This window comes from Hyperolius riggenbachi, chromosome 12 (assembly GCF_040937935.1).
Source record: "Hyperolius riggenbachi isolate aHypRig1 chromosome 12, aHypRig1.pri, whole genome shotgun sequence".
Classification (NCBI taxonomy): Eukaryota; Metazoa; Chordata; class Amphibia; order Anura; family Hyperoliidae; genus Hyperolius; species Hyperolius riggenbachi.
The window spans coordinates 1,999,817-2,014,276 of NC_090657.1; positions in this window are offsets into that span (position 1 = coordinate 1,999,817).

Consider the following 14,460-nt stretch of genomic DNA (forward strand, 5'->3'; position numbering starts at 1 on the left):
CACTTTGTATGCGGCGATCCGGGTGCTAGTAACCCGCCGGCGCTTCCGAACGGCCGGCGGGTTACATCGTGAGGGGGGCGGAGCCAGGCACCGGTGGCTGATCGAGTCAAGAATGACGCGATCGCTGCGCCCGTTCCCGTACAAGGACCGCCGCCTCTGTGCATGCGGCGGTCCTTGCGGGATCCACTTGCCGGCCGCCTCTGTGCATGCGGCGGATCTTGCGGGATCCACTTGCCGGCCGCGTCTGTGCAAGTGGTTAAGTGATTTTTAAAAAGTGCTCAGCACTCGCTCAGCAATCACAAACGTTCCGCAAGCACTCAGAAAAGCAATTATAGGGCTTGATTCACTAAACTGTGCAAAAAGTCGTAACTGCACGCGGAAATTTGCGATCGCGCACAAACGCAATAATGCCGTGACATGAGTTATCACGGTTGAGTGAATCAAGCCCATAGTGTGGATCCAGCCTAATGGTGACAGGCAGGAAAAATATGAAATTGTTATGCCCGTCACCATTACAGGCATGCCCCCAAGGAGGTCTCCAGCATAGGTTAGAATATGTGCCCCCTGATCATAACACCGGGTCATCCGCAGGACAAGACCCAAGCTGTGCGGCGGGGTTCTGCTATTGAGAGAAAGAGGCACGGTAAATAAAAGTGCCAGGAATCAGGGGTGGGGCATGTTATAATTTAAGTAGGCCTCAGTTACTTGGCCTGAGTTTTATGTAAAAGGCTTGTCCGCAGTGTATGTCTTTAAAATAGATAGAGGTTTGGTGATGCAGGCAGAGGCATCTCAGGGTCTGCGTGTAGCAGAAGATACACGCAGATACTGAGAACATGTTCCTAAAGAAGGCCATCGGTTTACTCTGACCTCCACTTACAGGACAGGAACAGTAAACATTGGCCATATTTACTAAACATCCACATGCCTGCATCTGGGTCAAGTGCCTCATTGATTATTAATCGAGTAGGCGGGTATGATGACACCACGAGTGGGTCCACCAATAGACTGATATAGGGGGTGGCGAAGATGATGTCATATTTAACTCTTTCCTAGTCGGTATTAAATCTGGAGCGAGCAATGGAGAACTCACTTCTGCTTCTTCCTTCTGCACTAGCTCGCAAGGCCGACTTGGACCTCTAAGCATGTTATTCCTTTCTGTAATCTGATATAATGTATGCGGTACATAGGTAGTCTAGCTGTAACATAGAGTAGATACAAGAAGACCTGGGTATCTTCAGTAGGAAGATACTCAAGCAGCTGTAACGCAACACGGAAGTCTGCTTGGCCAGGAGATGAATGTATCTATCTGTATTCCTGTTTCCTGAATAAATAATGTAAACATTGAAGAAGCCTGAGAAAGTCTATATCCTGTTTGCGGTGTGGAGAGTCAAGTGATCTCACAGTCTGTGAGACGTAACTGTAAGAAGTTACTGGTGTCGAAGCAAGGTGATATAAGAACAGTTTATAACAGTGGTGCCTGAAATCCTTCCCTGCCTAGCAATACAGGCAGACGGGGCCGGGGCCGAAGAAAGTGGTTTCAAGATATTCCACAGCAAAACAAGCGGAATAGACGGACACGGACTGTAAAGCTTATCAAGCTGATACTGATAAGCTGGTGTGAGTGTGTGGGAGCCGAGCACACACGGGCTGCAATTCGAGAGAACCAGCGGCGACACTCGTGGATGTTAAACTTTGGCTGTAAGTGCACATCAGTCATAGCCTAAACCGGATCACAGGTGACTGGAACGCTCTGAGGCCGGCTGGCAGCTGCCGCTGGATATCGATCCGCTGAGCCAGTGTGGGTACACAGAGGTGGCGCTCAGGAGTTCCAGAGATCCACTCAGTGTCGTGAAAAAGTTGCCATAAGCTGGTCAAATTCGCAGGCTTACAAAGTCCTCTGCTCAGGCAAGTATGTTTTACGTTGTTATGTTGCATTATCTTTATTGTATGAGAGGAGGATAATGTGTTCTGTGTTTTGTGTTAATTGCAGCGTGGAGGCTGCGGGTTTCGCATCTTGTAAATGCAGGGTGCGGTTGTCAGAGTTTATGTGTTTTGTTTGGTTTCTTCGGATTCAAGTTTCCTGTGTTGCATATTTATGTGGGGGTTATTTCTGCATTTGTTTCAGGCATGTTTTTGCTGGAAAGAAGTCGATTGGGTTTTTTTTTTTCTCTTCTCTTCTCTCCCCGTCTCTACAGAGGCTGAGAAGAATGTCCAGATAGAGCAGGGGGGGGGGGGGGTCCCCCGCAGCAGGAGATAAGCCAGCGGTGCTTCTGTTAGTACTGGATGGGAGGGAGTGGGGATAGAAGAGGAAATCGAGTGTCTTTCTGTTTGTGAGATGTTCTGCAAGTTTCTCGTATTTCCAGTCAGAGCTGCTAACATGCTTGTAAATATCTGCATCTGTTATGTTGTTCAGCCAGCTCGTCTGTTGTTCGTCTCAGCTATTGGTTTAATATGTTTATATGGTTTATAGTTACGCTGTGCGCTTGAGTAAGTTTGAGTTATGGCAGAGATAAACTGCAGATGTTTTGTGAGGAGAGAGAGGGTTCCACGTTCCTGGGTGATGCTAGGATGTAAAATATTTAGCATTGCAGCTGTGACGCGGTTGGTCTCAAGTTTGGCAAGCGTCCCAGAGAGGATAGGTAGCGGAAGGCTGACTCTCGGTAAAAGGTATCGATGCTGTGTGTAACTATGCATAACAATGTTTGTTCTGTGTGTATTTTGTTCTTTTTCCTAAGATATAGGAAACGAGAGGCTGCTATGGGAGCAGCCATTTTAGCTGGCAGTCCAGGACTCGAAATGGCGGCAGTGGAGAGAGCCCGCCCCCGAGAGTCATGGCCCCCACACGTCATGGCAGGGGGGGAGGAGGGGCTGGGGGATCCACGTCACGTCAGGCTGTGCGCGCCGCTCCGGGCAGAGCAGCTGAAAGGGAGGGGGGTAGAAATACAGAGACAGTCTACTGAGTGTCTCGGGTCTCAAAGTATTTCCCCAGGGGTTTTCCCTGAGTCCGTGGAAAGGAATGCCAGGATACGTGCAACAAGCTATTACTGTATGATTAGCAGGAGCACGGTTAGGAAAAGTGTCCCAGCTAGGTGCAGGGACACACGTAGCAGTGCAGGTCAGGGAAGTGTCTGTACTGAGTTGCTTATAGGATTATTCCTGTAAGTGGGGCACCTTAATGGGTGGTGCAGCATAAGTTCCCAATAGAAAAGGGGGGACAGCGCATCAGGGGGGGTGCCGGAGGTGGAAAAAAAGGGAGTTGACCAATACGGGTTTCCGTCGCCGCTGTTGCAGAGCGGTAACGTTTTTTCCGGTTTTGTCGTGGACAGAGCCAGAGCTGGACTGGGAGGTCTATGCTGGGCTGGAGCGTTTTTTTTGTGCGTTTTTTTTCGTCCACTGATTGGTCAAATATGTTTTTTCCAGCTCCTATCATTTGTAGCACAATGAACTAGGACTGACAGCAGTTCATGGGGCAATTATACAGATGATAGAATTGCCGTTTACAGAGTGACAGTGTATCAGTACGCTGTTTGCCATGTGACTACCTACCATGTGGGCATTCAGGGATCTGCATACAGGCATGCGACGCTGGTATGCTTAGCCCTGCACCCTGTGTAGTTTAAGTGCAAAGTGCTCCTTCCTACAGGGAGGCAGCCGTTTTTTTGTGAAGTCTGGGGGTGGTGGCACGGCAAACATTGGTCAGAGGGTACAACACACAGAACTTCTAGCAGAGCTGGTATCGCGATGAAGTTCTAGATAAGTAAATGCGATAATGAGTAAGAGCATTGCAGGCTCACCTGCAAAGCAGCATCAGGTGTGGCATCCGTAATCTGTGCATGCGACGGCCGCGCATGGACAGATAAGGGGGGATGTGGAGTGAGCTGCAAGGGGGTGAGAGCTTCCAAAGGTGAAGCGAGCTTCCATAGGTGAAGTCCGCGGGAGCATATTGTAAACAGGTAAGTACTGAGGATAGTACTGAGGTAGGGGGGTGAAGTTTAACTCCAATCTACCAATAAGAGTAAACAGAGTTCATGAGAACCATAAAGCAACGAGATCAATTACGGTATATATTGATCAATTTAAAGTGTAAAGAGTACAAGCCGCAGGGCGAATCCCAAATCATTAATAAGAATTGATTTGTTTGTATTTCGATTTCAGGTGTTTGGCAATATGGAATTGAGACAGCTGCAGTGCTGGCAGCAAAGATGGAGATGTCAGTCGGATAAGCGAAAGGTTCCAGATGCCAATCTAAGCTTGGAGGAACACGAGATTCCTGAAATCGGAAAGAGACTAAAACACGAGATTCCTGAAATTGGAAAGAGACTAAAACACGAGATTCCTGAAATCGGAAAGAGACTAAAACACAAGATTTCGGAGATCGGAAAGAGACTAACAAAACTGTCGGAGCAAAGCATAATGCAAAGTGCTAATGTTTTTCTTTCCCAAGGTGGTGCTTTTATAATGAAGAGTACCATGCTGATGGTGATCCTAGGTTGCCATTCCGTCCTAGGAGAACGAAGAGAGGACATTCTCATGTATAATAAGGGGTTAATGAGAATGCATTAAGCCATCCAAGCATGTTAATGTTGGGTGACAAAGGTACTGATCCTTTCACACCTCCCTCCGCTTGGCACAGATGGACCATGCAGGGACGGAGGAAAAGAGCACTTGTGCCAGGAGAAAGCAAATTTCATGGCACAAGGTGGGTGAAAGGTCTGAAGGGTCAAGTGTGCGGGCAGTGGGAATTTAATGGCAGTGTAAATCTGCTATTGAATGCCACACTCCCAGAATCAATGCACCGATCCAAAGGTTTGTTAAAATGTACATTGCAGTACAATGGGTACATGCAAAAGGTGGAGGGTGTGATTCAGGGGTACCTTGTCTTGGTTATGCAGAGTGAGATGGTTCCAGATTGGAGAGGAACGAGCAGGAGGCGTCAATTCTCTTACCAGAGAGACGCAGGGGACAACATCACACTCTGGAGCTACCAACAGAGAGTGCCTCTGAAACAACTATACACACGTAAAGGCTGGAAAGCCAAGGGTGGGGGGTTCTCGAAACAAGAAGTAAAAATCGAGATCAAGCCACATTTCCAGGTGACAAAGAGGGTGGGGAGAGCGGTCCCGGGGGAGGGAAAGCCCACACAGGGAACCCCATTCACACCCAGGGCCGGCCCGCTCATGAGGCGGGGTGAAACTTTTGCCTCAGGCGGCAAATTTCCAGGGGCGGCACCCGCCCGTCCGTGGGTGCGGGGAGCCGGCCGCCGAGCTGGAGGGGTAGCTGGCAGGACGGGGGTGATGGGCCAGCGGCGGGGAGGGGGGTCGGCCCCCCCCTCCCTCGCCTGGGTCCCCCGTCCTCCGCTCCCCTCCAGCCTTAAATAGAAGCAGCCGCTATGTGTAAGAGGAACGGGCGGGGAGGACTCACCTCTTCCTCGATCCAGCGTGCGCTCCACTGACGTCACTTCCTGCAACGCTGCAGGAAGTGACGTCAGTGGAGCGCACGCTGGGAAGAGGTGAGTGTCCTCCCCGCCCGTTCCTCTTACACATAGCGGCTGCTTCTATTTAAGGCTGGAGGGGAGCGGAGGACGGGGGACCCAGGCGAGGGAGGGGGGGGTCCGACCCCCCTCCCCGCCGCTGGCCCAATACCCCCGTCCTGCCAGGGGGGGGGGGGGGGGGCGGCAGCGGCAATTTTTTTAAAATTTGCCTCAGGCGGCAAAAAGTCTAGGGCCGGCCTTGTTCACACCACACGGGTCACAACAGGGGACGATATTACACAGTCCATATGCAACAGCTTATCCTCATGATAGTTGGGTAAGTGAAGAGGTACTCTTAATCGAACGATTGCAGAGAGTACAATCTTCCCGACCTCAGGTACATAGTGTGCCTCAGGACATAAGGGGGGAAGAGGTCCAATCAGGACAGCTGGGGACATATTTTGTCAGCGAGAGATTGGACAAGGGGAGGTATATTAATTTTTCTGGAGAAGGATCTTTTGCATGGCAGCTTCGAGATGTTTGGGTGAACAAAGGGAAACGGTGCAAGATTCCTTTAGGCACCGCCACTTCCTTGGTTCCCACCTCAACCCGTGTCTCACACCAGGACCTGAGAGGTCAACCTTTTTTGGTGCTAGACGGGGAGGTGAAGCAAGTAGAGTTGTCCTCATGCGGGCAATTCTTGCAGAAGTACCTGCGGTGGCCGGGGCAAGTCAAATTTAGTGAAGAAGCCTGCAGGCTCAATAACGCAGAATGCGAGGCTACCATTCAAAAGATCCACCCTGAAGCCCAACCGATAGTTCCGGTGGCTGAAGGAAAGGTTTGGTTTTTTAACATAAGTTCTAATGATACATTCAAGGTATATTCTCATAATTGTTCCGATAAGGGGGAGTTTCCAAGGGGAACATATGGTGGGAGCGGAGATCCCATATGGATCCAGTCATCCAGGTGGGATGACGTTGTTTCTCAAATTGTTAAGAGAACTCTAAAGTGCAAAGTTTCCCGGGTAGTTCCCGTCCTAAAAGAGAACACGACATGGGACAAAGGGGAACAGGTTTTGATCCAAGACGACCACATTTTGTTACAAAGGTTAAACAAACAGTACACTAAGCTAGAGGTAAGATTTCACCATGATACAGGGGATCTTAACGAGGTAGAACACAAAAATGAGCAGGTGAGTGCCAGTCTGACCTGGACAAGGGTTCCGGTGATGTTCCAGGGACACTCGGACTGGGCCTCTGCGGTTCCAAAGTTCTTTCTACACCCACTGGTCGTCTGGATGGGGATGACAACTTTAGGCATCATTATCCAGGTGAGGTTGCGTGTTAAAATTACGTAAAACAAATTAACCTGGTTCAGAGATTGGTGCCTCATAAACAATCTCCTGAACCGATATTTTCAAATTAAGGGATATACAGGGTTACGGGTATAGGTTTAGTAGTACCTGTGATGGAGCTGATTGTATAAAGGCGTTCTTTTAGAAGGCACCTGGCACTGCTCCCTTGAGTAACAACCAAACGAGTTTCACTTTTCTGTGGTCATGCAAGTTTGTGAGTGATACGGAAGTGACGCAAATGCTGAGCATGTGGTATAGAGGGACTTAGAAGTAGGGCCCCCCCAGAGAGCCTGGTTACAGGAAGACCAAGAGCAGAGAAGTTGTGTGAGCATGAACATCGAAGAGTGAAACATAAAAGAAAAGAAATCAGGTACTGGGAGAGGTTCAGACGCTGGGATCTGCGGGTCAAGCCGTTTTAGGGGGGATTGTTATAATTTAAGTAGGCCTCAGTTACTTGGCCTGAGTTTTATGTAAAAGGCTTGTCCGCAGTGTATGTCTTTAAAATAGATAGAGGCTTGGTGATGCAGGCAGAGGCATCTCAGGGTCTGCGTGTAGCAGAAGATACACGCAGATACTGAGAACATGTTCCTAAAGAAGGCCATCGGTTTACTCTGACCTCCACTTACAGGACAGGGACAGTAAACATTGGCCATATTTACTAAACATCCACATGCCTGCATCTGGGTCAAGTGCCTCATTGATTATTAATCGAGTAGGCGGGTATGATGACACCACGAGTGGGTCCACCAATAGACTGATATAGGGGGTGGCGAAGATGATGTCATATTTAACTCTTTCCTAGTCGGTATTAAATCTGGAGCGAGCAATGGAGAACTCACTTCTGCTTCTTCCTTCTGCACTAGCTCGCAAGGCCGACTTGGACCTCTAAGCATGTTATTCCTTTCTGTAATCTGATATAATGTATGCGGTACATAGGTAGTCTAGCTGTAACATAGAGTAGATACAAGAAGACCTGGGTATCTTCAGTAGGAAGATACTCAAGCAGCTGTAACGCAACACGGAAGTCTGCTTGGCCAGGAGATGAATGTATCTATCTGTATTCCTGTTTCCTGAATAAATAACGTAAACATTGAAGAAGCCTGAGAAAGTCTATATCCTGTTTGCGGTGTGGAGAGTCAAGTGATCTCACAGTCTGTGAGACGTAACTGTAAGAAGTTACTGGTGTCGAAGCAAGGTGATATAAGAACAGTTTATAACAGGGCACACATACACTAACCTATACTGGGGAGCACCTGTACCTGGTTTCCTATACTGGCCACACCTGTATCTGGCTTCCTATACTGGGGAAAACCTAAAACTGGCTACCTATACTGGCCACACCTGTATCTGGCTTCCTATAGTGGGAAGCACCTAAACCTGGCTACCTATACTGGCCACACCTGTACCTGGCTTCCTATACTGGGGAAAACCTAAACCTGGCTACCTATACTGGCCACACCTGTATCTGGCTTCCTATACTGGAATATCACCTACACCTGGCTACCTATACTGGCCACACCACTATCTGGCTTTCTATACTAGAATATCACCTAAACCTGGCTACCTATACTGGCCACACCTGTATCTGGCTTCCTATACTGGGGAAAACCTAAACCTGGCTACCTATACTGGCCACACCTGTATCTGTCTTCCTATAGTGGGAAGCACCTAAACCTGGCTACCTATACTGGCCACACCACTATCTGGCTTTCTATACTAGAATATCACCTAAACCTGGCTACCTATACTGGCCACACCTGTATCTGGCTTCCTATACTGGAATATCACCTAAACCTGACTACCTATACTGGCCACACCTGTATCTGGCTTCCTATACTGGAATATCACCTAAACCTGGCTACCTATACTGGCCACACCTGTACCTGGCTTCCTATACTGGCCACACCACTATCTGGCTTTCTATACTAGAATATCACCTAAACCTGGCTACCTATACTGGCCACACCTGTATCTGGCTTCCTATACTGGAATATCACCTACACCTGGCTACCTATACTGGCCACACCTGTATCTGGCTTCCTATAGTGGGAAGCACCTAAACCTGGCTACCTATACTGGCCACACCACTATCTGGCTTTCTATACTAGAATATCACCTAAACCTGGCTACCTATACTGGCCACACCTGTATCTGGCTTCCTATACTGGAATATCACCTAAACCTGGCTACCTATACTGGCCACACCTGTATCTGGCTTCCTATACTGGAATATCACCTAAACCTGGCTACCTATACTGGCCACACCTGTACCTGGCTTCCTATAGTGGGAAGCACCTAAACCTGGCTACCTATACTGGCCACACCTGTACCTGGCTTCCTATAGTGGGAAGCACCTAAACCTGGCTACCTATACTGGCCACACCTGTACCTGGCTTCCTATACTGAACACCTACACCTTATAATTGAGTCGGCTTATACTCCCCATTGATGTGTTGATCCTTGGCAATCTGTGTTGATGACGCCAAGGTCACACAAGAGCATCATCATCTGGCGGCAAACTCATTTATTTAGATTTTTGTATTGAATTCAATACAATAACCTGCGAGGGATTCCTAAGATGGATGGGCACCGTGCGGTGGGCGACACAGGACAGGTAATATGTAAATGCACACACAGGGATACATGTATACAATGGGGCAGCTGCAAGGCAGTGATCTCTGCCGATTCCCAATAGATTTCATGCTGAAATCAATCAGAAACCGACCTGCGGTGTATGGGCAGTCGATAGATCTTTCTCTAATCAGATTTGATCAGAGAGAGATTTCTCTTGGACGAATCAACCCATCGCTAGCTGGATGGCCACCTTTACATTTGTATTAGTGCAGGTTGAGCAGCTGCAGCTTGGAAGTGTAAATGATCAGAGATTTATCCTGGGGAGTAAGTCCGAAATTTAGTTTTGATTTGATTTTACGTTTCAAGCTTATATTATACTCAAAACGTATACTAGACCTGGCATGTTTTGGTAAGTTACAGGAAACAAGGTTATGGAAATTAACTGAAACACTTTTTGCACAAACATCCAGGGAAAACTGAACACTGAGGAGGTTTAAGCATACCCAAACTCTTGTACAGCACACAATGAAAAGTCATTATTCCACGTATAGTTGCTGAAGAAAATCACTTCTCTGTGCTCTGTTTCTTTAGACATATCCAAGTTTCTCGTTAGTTCTCATCAGTGTAGCCGTGAATAGACTGCAGGACAGCTCTGCCAAGGCTGCTCTTATATAGTAAACACTGAGGCTTAATCCTTGCAGTGGTCCCTGCAAAAGTGAATCCAAGTAAAAATTCACTTTTTTTAAGACTCCTATAAATTGCAATGGAGACATTTTTTTCACATAAAGGTTATCATGCTGTGGCTAATATTTTAGAGCAGAGAGGAAGTTCTGAGTTTAGTTCCACTTAAGGAAATGTGGTTGTCAGGAACCACATGCTGGAAAAAAGGTTCCCCTAGTGCTAAGCTTGACAGCTACTGGGTAGACGGTGAATTCGTTGGTACACAACAGCAGTTGGTGTGAGGGGGGACTTCTAGATTGGAGATATGTCTTCACCACAGTCCTTTCTTCTCTTTCTAGTGGGTAGTTTTAGTCCCATGTTGTACTCCCGGCACTGCATTTCCAGCATGGTGGCCCCGGCCTGGAGGTGTCCGAGAACAGAAGAGCCAGATGGGATGAACGGGAGCTTCTAGGACAGCAACTTCTTTCAGATGAATGGAGGGATGAGCCTGGAGGAGAATAGTCTGAGCTTCCCACTGAAACACAATGACATGGAGATCCAGGACTCCTATTTGCAGTTCTTCAACAAGCTGGATGTGGCGCTGAAGGAGATGAAGCAAATACGTCACTCAGATCAACAAGTGAGGAGACCACTGACTAGTGATGATCACGTCTAGGAGAACTCATGGAGAAGCATGTGATCAGTTTGGTCAGGTGATAGATATGTAAGACTCTGTTTTGCTAGTCAAGATCATGTGCTAAATCATGAGGTGATCACAACAAATCAGAACTTTGCAAATTTATCAGCTGATCAAGTAAATCACATGCTTCTCTGTGAGTTCTCCTAGACACGACCATGACTACTACGGACTATTTTTATTTTATTTATTTTATTATGGATGGAGGAACAAGCTAAAGAAACCAGTTATCACTATAGTAGCAGTAGAATATTGTACCATCAGGAAAAGACGTTTCCAATCAGGATGATGATAACATTTATTGGCTAACTTAAACATGTATAAGAGTAAGCTTTCGGCTTCTGATTCTGACGAAGGCTTCTACAGAACAAGACTGATAAAAAGCTGTGGCCTCAATAATTGCTGTACAAGTCTTACAGGTGAACCTCATTTTATGCAGCACAAGGTTGTTTGCTGCAGTATTAAAGGACAACTGAAGTGAGGGTGATATGGAGGCTGCCACATGTATTTTCTTTTAAATAATACCAGTTACTTGGCAGCCCTTCTGGTTTATTCGGCTGCAGTAGTATCTGAATCACACCTGAATTATGCATGCAGTTAATCTTGTCACATTTGACAATAATGTCAGAAACGCCTGTTCTGCTGCATGCTTGTTCAGGGTCCATGGCTCATTGAATTAGAGGCAGAGCATCAGCGGCACAGCCAAGCAACTGGTATTGATTAAATGGAAATAAATATGGCAGCCTTCATATCTCTGTCACTTCAGTTGTCCTATAAGCCTGGTACACACATCTAGTTTGGATTGGCCAATGATTTGCCAGTGTTACGGCCTCCATGCAGTGTGAAGGCCGACAGATTGTGACTGCTATGAGCAGATTGTGTAGGGAAGCTCTCATACAACATGGAAGTCAGTGGTGTAGCAATAGGGGGCTCAGAGGTAGCGACCACATAGGGGCCCTTGGGCTAGAGGGACTCCTTGGGGCCCAATCTCAACCACATGATTAGCTCTTTATTGGTCCTGTGCTTGCAATAATCACTTCTATAGGTGCTTTGAATAGTAGTGATCATTAACACACTGCTTCCCATCCCCTTCTTGCACCTCTGACACTGTGGTTGCCCTTGATTGATTGTTATTCATAGCAAGCTTAGGGGTCCCCAATGAAAAACTTGCACTGGGACCCACAGCTTCTTAGCTATGCTATTGACGGAGGTGGTAAAACTGTGGCCAATCAGAATTGGATGTGTGTACACATGCTAATGCCTGATACACATAAAGCAGTTCCTCATCAGATTGATGGGTTGAATCAATCATTTCTGACCTGTCCAATCTGCTCCCACATTTACATTGTGGTAAATCCCTGCTGAACTGCACGTGTGATGCCTCCCTTATGCCCTTTTCACCCGGTAAACTGAACTGGGTGGTTGTACCATCTGCTAGCCACTGAGTGCCTTCTGGCTGCAATTTACTCAAGCCAAATGGCAGCTTTTTGTACCCACGGGTGGTAGTGTATGGACACACAGTGTGGTTACCTGGCAGCAATAAACCTCTATCGTGTGGAGCCTGAGTGTAGCTGTGCAGGTGACTATTCACTGTCCATGCTGACAGCAAACAAGCACCCCACTGGTGCACGGGAGCAGGTGACAGGTGGTGCATTCACTGCCTCCAGCCTCCTGTGTGAGAGGCCCAATTACCACTTCTGTATACCAATGTTGTGTGGTTTAAATAAAACGGACAGAGGAATATGTATGCTCCTATATTTATTAGCTAAAGGAACATTTCTGGGTGTCTTGCCGATCATTTACTGTATTTTCAGAATATAAGATGCTCTGGAATATAAGATTCACCTTGGTGTAGAGGTAAAAATCAGTGGAAAAAAAGAAAAATACTAAACCTAGGTGCATCTATAGTTCAGGATCATCTTATGCACCTTTACCTTCCAAAACTGTCTCTTAGATAGTCTATCTAAGCTACACTAGACTATACACTACACTAACCTCTGCTGCCCTAACCTGCCACTACACTAACCTCTACACTAACCCTCAGCTACTATTCCAACTAAGCTACACTGTACTAACAATTCAGGTCTTATCATCCAGCGCAGCGCTTCTCACACTCCTCTTCCACCTCACTCCAACTTCTCTAATGGTTCCTCTTCTCCTCCTGCATCCAACATAGCTGTACACAGCAGCCGCCTGCCACGGTACAGCTCCGGGTCCTCTCTTTGCCATGGCCTCCATACACTTCTGCAGCTAATGAAATGCAGGCAAAGGGGAGGTGAGAACAGGAGCCTACCCATAATGGCATGTCCAGAGAAGCTGTCAAGGAACGCTGAAGATGAGCGCTAGCGTGTTCAAGCAGCCCAACCAATCCCGGGGGCGTCACCATTGAAGAGCAGGCGGCAGAAGAAGAAGGTGGGGGCAGAAGAGGAAGGCAGAGGGTGAAAGACGCAACAACCTGCCCTGCAGAGCTGAGGCTAGATGCAGGACGCCGTGCGATAAGCACTGCAAGTTGGGTAACTTAGCCTGTTCAAGATGCCAGTGTCATAGCCGTGCTGAGTCCAGAAGGGGTGGATGGGGGATGCGTCTCAGAGAAAGAATTAGCTCAGCTCAGTGCTTCAGGGCGGGGCTGTGGAGTCGAGGAGTCAGAGTCAAAGCAAATTTGGGTATCTGGATTTGGAGTATGTACATGACTGGTTCTAGACTTTTTGCTGCCTGAGGCAAACTTGTGAGGATGCCCCCTCCACCACCATCATTCCGATTTGTAATGATTGCACAGCACCCAACAAATGCAAATGTTTCACCTTGCTTCATGAGAGAACCGTCCTTGAGTCCGTGATTTCATGAACTGAGGAGTCTGATGATTTTTTTTACCGACTCCACAGCCCTGTTTCGGGGACCGAGGTTACACACAGCACATGGGCGGGAGCTCAGACATAACACAGCCTCACTTATTCATCTTGGCTCCTCCCCTTCCATGGCTTGCACAAAGTTTTCCTGTATATTCGCTATATAAGGTGCACACACTTCTCTGTTCAGTTTTGTGAAAGAAAAAATGCATCTTATATTCTGAAAAAATACGGTAGTTTCTTTAGTCTTCCACACACTTGTCTGGAACAAGTATGCAGCCAGTGGATGAGAACACCTCATCTGCATACCTGTTCTGGCCCAGTGATTCAGTAAGCATGCAGGCAGGATTCACAGTGGTCTGTTGCATATTATAGCTGTTCAGGTGCGTACACACCTTAGATGAATGTTGCCCATTGGGGATTAGACCCTGATGCCCTTGTGCAACATCGCTGGGCTGGCCTGTACAGACGCATCAGATGTGTAGCTGGCCATGCGTTCTGTTGCTATGCGGGGGGGGAGCGGGACGACAGAGTGACGTGTACATGACATCAAGCGGTGGAGCAGCGTTGTGAACAAAGGCCGGCCGCCACCTGGCCAAGTTGATCCACCAGGTAGATCACTTGTGGAGCGGGTTCGGGGGCCGCTGTACACACGCCTGACATTTGGATGATGCATGTAGAACTTCCACATAGGTCTCGACCCTTGCAGGATAAATATCCAAAGTGAATGTTATTTAACCTCCCCTGCCAGTAATTCTGAGCTGAGCTCGGGCTGAGATAAAGAAGCTTAGAGCTCGGGCTAGCCCAAACTGCCGTGCACATTGCTTTCCTGGATCCCACACTCGATCAGCGGGACTCA